At 38.6% G+C, this 5,490-nt stretch overlaps 1 non-coding gene across 1 annotated transcript; it reads left to right on the top strand.

Annotated features, from left to right (window-relative positions):
• Positions 1–2,469: 2,469 nt before the first annotated feature.
• Trnaq-uug (transfer RNA glutamine (anticodon UUG)) lies at positions 2,470–2,541 on the top strand. Its single transcript has one exon. It is a non-coding gene; the product is annotated as a tRNA-Gln (tRNA).
• The last annotated feature ends 2,949 nt before the right edge of the window (positions 2,542–5,490 follow it).

The following is a 5,490-nucleotide window of genomic DNA, read 5'->3' as shown; positions in this document are numbered from 1 at the left end:
TGTTTACTGTCACTTTTACCCAAGTTGTTTCACACTTTCTCTAATCCTCTTTTTTCTTACGTTGCTACCTTCTCTTTTATATTTGCTGTCACCTCTCCTCCCGTTGCTTTGCTTCCCCCTCACCCTCTTATCTCTCACACTGGCTACCTTCTCTTTTATGTTTGCTCCCACCTCTACCCCACTTGTTTTGTTCTTTCTCTCACATTGCTACCCTCTCTTTTACGTCTTCTCTCACCTCTACTCATACATTGTCTTATTTATTTATTTATTGTCTTTCTCCTGCTTCGCTCATTTAATCTCATTCTTTGAATTTTTGCTTTTATATTGCCGACAGAAGGGACAATGGTGTTGTGTCAACATTATGTCATATACATACATTTATATGTATGTATGTATGTATGTATGTATGTATGTATGAAGGTAGGTAGGTAAGTAGGTTCACATATAGGTATACGTTAAGAGTGTATTATGTATGCATGCTTGGTATATATGTATATGTATATATATATATATATATATATATATATATATATATATATATATATATATATATATATATATATATATATACGTGTGTATATATAGATATATGGATGTATAGATGTGTGTATTTATGTGTGCACGAGAGTTGCTTTGAGGCATATTCAAGCTCTAATCACATATATTCAAATTATAATTGCATTCGTTTCACACAGGCATACAAATAGGTATGTGTGTGTTTGTGTGGGTGGGGTGGAGGGTATATGATGTGTGTGTGTCTGTAATACATATACACACATACATATATGTATGCATATAGGCGCAGGAATGGCTGTGTGGTAAATATAGGTGCAGGAGTGGCTGTGTGGTAAGTAAATTGCTTACCAGCCACATGGTTCCGGGTTCAGTCCCACTAGGGGCACCTTGAGTAAGTGTCTTCTGCTATAGCCTCGGGCCGACCAAAGCCTTGTGAGTGGATTTTGGTGGACGGAAACTGAAAGAAGCCCGTCGTATATATATGTATATATGTGCGTATGTGTATGTGTATATGGTTGTGCATCTGTGTTTGTCCCCCCAACGTCACTTGACAACCGATGCTGGTGTGTTTACGTTTCCGTAACTTAGCGGTTCGGCAAAAATGACCGATAGAATAAGTACTAGGCTTCCAAAGAATAAATCCTGGGGTCGATTTGCTTGACTAAAAAGGCGGTGCTCCAGCATGGCCGCAGTCAAAATGACTTAAGCAAATAAAAGAATAAAAAACAAACAAATAAGGGAGTAAAAGAAAGAAAGGAAAAAGAACGGGGGGAAGAAAGAAAGTGAGAAAAGAGAGGAAGAAAGAAAAAGAAAGCAAGAAAAACAGAGAAACCAAATAAGGGAAAAACAAAGACGGCGAGAATGAACAAGAAAGGCAGAGGAGGAGAGAAAGAAGGAAAAATTGAGAGGAAAGGAATATGCGCGCACGTGTGTGTGAGAGTGTTTGTATGGGGACATGCGTGAGTTTGTGTAAGTGTGTATATGTGAGCGTTTGTGTATATCCATGCATGTGTGTGCTCGTATGTATGCACGTATATGAGCCTGTACTGTGTATGTGTGTGTGTGTGTGTATGCGTGCGTGTGAGTGTATGCGATTAATGAATTGTAATGTCTCCTCCCCTTCCTCCCTTTCTCCCTCTCTCTCTTTCTCTCTCTGTATAGTTATCCACGTACGTGTGTGTCGGTGTGTATGTGTTGAAATGTATGTGTATATGTGTCAGTATGTGTGTGTATTTGTATTACTGCCTCACTCTGTATGTGTGTATTCCAGCTCGTGCGTATATTTGTGCTCGTATGTGTATATATATGTCTGTACGCGTAGGTGCGTGTGCAAGAGCATGCATGAGTGTATGTGTCTGTATGTCCGTATATATATATATATATATATATATATATATATATATATATATATATATATATATATATATATTTGTGTATGTGTGTGTGTATGTATGTATGTATATGTGTGAGTGTTTATTGAGCGAAAACATCAGAAAGCTACACGAGGCTCCGGCAGGGGATAATGGCGAACCCTGCTGTACTCTTTCACCACAACTTTCTCTCACTCTTACTTCCTGTTTCTGGGGGGAACACATACGCCATAGAAACCGTGAAACCGCATGTACATGTCTCTACGTGTTTTTATGTACAAGTACGGTAAGTGTGACTAATTACATTCGCTATACACCCGGTATTAATTAATACAACAAAAGGTGAACGCATCACGTAACTGCCCTAACTAGTCCGAAAACAGGACTCGAAACATTAACCGCTCTATTACTGTTACTATGGAGACTATCTGAACAACACTAGCCTAACAACAACAATTAAAAATAAATGAACAAGAAAAGATAGCGAAGATTAAAGATATAGAATGAAAAACAAACAGAAGAAGCTTCTGACAAGTTCTTCTTTCTGAACAACTAGTTTAATTTGAGCGGCGCTGGCAGGAGTGGTCTCATGGTGTAATGGTTAGCACTCTGGACTTTGAATCCAGCGATCCGAGTTCAAGTCTCGGTGAGACCTCATAATTTTTTTCTTTTTTTACCTTGTAATTCCTTTTAAAATTTGTTTGGTGTAAACTATTCTTTTACTTGTCAATTTGTTTTACTGCGTTGGACTATGGCCATGCTGGAGCACCATCGTGTTAGCTAGATGAGACCAATTTTAAAAAAGAATTCTTTTTCAGTTTTTTTTACTTTTTCGTGAATAATTTCCGTTTACTATTTTACTACTTTCACACAACTGGACTATGAACATGCTGGAGCACCACCTTATTATAAGGTTAGTCAAATAAATTGACCCCAGAACTTTACTTTATGTCTGAATTACCACCTTCTGTATAACAGTTTCTAATTTAGGGACAAGACTTTAAATTTGAGGGAAGGAGTGGTTAGTTTAATACCTTTGAGTCCAATATATGACTGGTACTTTGTTTCATCGACCACCTACCACCGCTCTAGAGGGATAAAAGGAAAAAATTACCACAGTAGGATTTGAACTCAGAATGTAAAACAGTTTGTAGTTTAGAAAACTACTATTTGTAAATCTCACAACGAGAGATATTCAGTAACGGTAGTTTGGAGTAAAGATTGTTTGCCAACATAATATGGCAGTCCTGGTTTATGATAAATATTTCTATTTTTACAATGTATGACCATCTTATTGCTTAAATGTTCAGTTAACATAGTTTAATTCTTGTTCAGCGTCTTAACCAGAGTAAATAGATGACACATCTACGTCCGCGGTGGCCCCCTGCGACTGTAGGGGTTGCAGGGACTTAGCAACGGCCCTAGCAAACCGTCATAATACTTTCCGACTGGATTCCCAATCAGGAACAAGTGAGACTATAGATATTATCCAACCATCTCATTGCTGGTTTATCCCTAGGTCTTCTACCAGCTGTACCTCGACTTGAAGAATCTGTCCATAACGTAGTACAGGAGTAGCCACCTCTATTTGTCGTTGGCACTCCGTCGCTTAGGACGTCGAGGGTTCCAGTCGATCTGATCAACGGAACAGCCTGCTCGTGAAATTAACGTGCAAGTGGCTGAGCACTCCACATACACGTGTACCCTTAACGTAGTTCTCGGGGATATTCAGCGTGACACAGAGTGTGACAAGGCTGACCCTTAGAAATACAGGCACAACAGAAACAGGAAGTAAGAGTGAGAGAAAGAGTACAGCAGGGTTCGCCACCATCGCCTGCCGGAGCCTCGTGAAGCTTTTAGGTGTTTTCGCTCAATAAACACTCACAACGCCCGGTCTGGGAATCGAAACCGCGATCCCATGACAGCGAGTCCGCTGCCCTAACCACTGGGCCATTTCGCCTCCACAGTACAAGAATAGCCACTTGTACATACGGAGAATTAGCCCGCCTCGATCAAGGGAGATAATTTACGTTATCGCTCGCAACGAGTTATCTTTCCGTGAGGGATCGTTCTTTCTCTTCAAAAGCTTGCCAGGAGAGGTCGCTGCTTGTTTTGAAGTGTCCGGCGGCCATCTTGGTAGGATGCAAGATGTCGATTTGTAAATGTTGTGGAGAAGACGAACAATAACAACAACAGCAGGATGGCCTGCATCTGTAAGGAATTCTAACTAACGTAACGGACAACACGTAGGCCAATACATACAGATTATACAGACTTTATTATTGAACCTGTGAACAAGATCAACAACAAGTTGAAGGCTGATGTATGTAGATAATTTAACTAACATATTGGTTAACATTCAGATCAATATATATCTATAAATAATCCAAATAATATATGAGTATATGCGTCTATACGTACATGTATGTACATACCTAGATCTACATGTGTATATAGATGCATATCTGGTTACAGGACGTTGCAAAAAAAAACGTGGACAAAATGATAAACAAGGTACAGAAAACACACAGGCCACATAGAGAACATTTCCTTCATCAGCAGCCAGAATTCTGAAACTAAGCGTTACACACGGATGATATAAATTACTTTAGTGGCCGTGTATACCTTGTGGAAAAGACCAGCGACAAGGCCAACGTCTGTGGAGGATTTACTTACCGTATTGACCAACTTGGAGACCAATATATGTGTGTATATATATTGAGAGAGATTTTAATAATGGACTCATAAACGTTGTAAACAACAAGGTTTACATCTGTGGAAGATTTAACTAACATCTTGGTTCTTTTAGGCCAATATATTTACATACACATCCCTTGTTATCAAAACTACACACACACACACACACACACATATATATATATATAAGATAGTTCTTGCATGTATACATAATGCGTGTGATTAATTAACGAAACATTCAAGTAAACACTTATTAACAAAACACAACATAAATCTAGTCTTTTTTTTCTGTCCTCCCCAGGCTCCTGTTTAAAATTTATTGCGTGTATTCCTTTGCCTTCTCTGAATTCATTTATGTTTTTGTTTGTCATTGTTACTGTTTAAGAATCCTGTGTTTATAAATTATAAAGAAAAAAAAAACCTTACATCTGTTTACACACACACGCACACACACACTTTGCGAAATGTGAAAAGAAAGGCAAACAAATATTTGAGATTCATTTTCATATAATTTTAAAGCTTTATTTTTTTCTCCTCTCCCTTCTGTTTTTCTATATCTCTACACTCCACCATCCATGTGAAAAATATATTTACTGTCTCGTATATATATATATATATATATACACACACACACACACACCAAAAACTAGACTCTTTCCCGTCTCCCACCACAGATAAAAGAGGTGGGGGAAAAAGACTGAGTAAATACGCAGGAAGAGACGATTCCAGATGTATAACGGAATTGGTCTAACTACCCCACGGGGTAGCGGAACCAACGGTTACGTGACCCGTAACCTTTCCTTCATCCGCAAACACAAAGACAGGATAGATTACAAATCTGAAGAGGAAATCAGGAAGCTGGAAAATTCTTTGATCAAAGCTCCGAACAAGGAAATCTTGGACCACG

Source organism: Octopus bimaculoides, chromosome 27 (genome assembly GCF_001194135.2).
Source record: "Octopus bimaculoides isolate UCB-OBI-ISO-001 chromosome 27, ASM119413v2, whole genome shotgun sequence".
Taxonomy (NCBI): domain Eukaryota; kingdom Metazoa; phylum Mollusca; class Cephalopoda; order Octopoda; family Octopodidae; genus Octopus; species Octopus bimaculoides.
The sequence above is the reverse complement of the archived record's forward strand: the minus strand, read 5'-3'. Positions and strand labels throughout refer to the sequence as shown.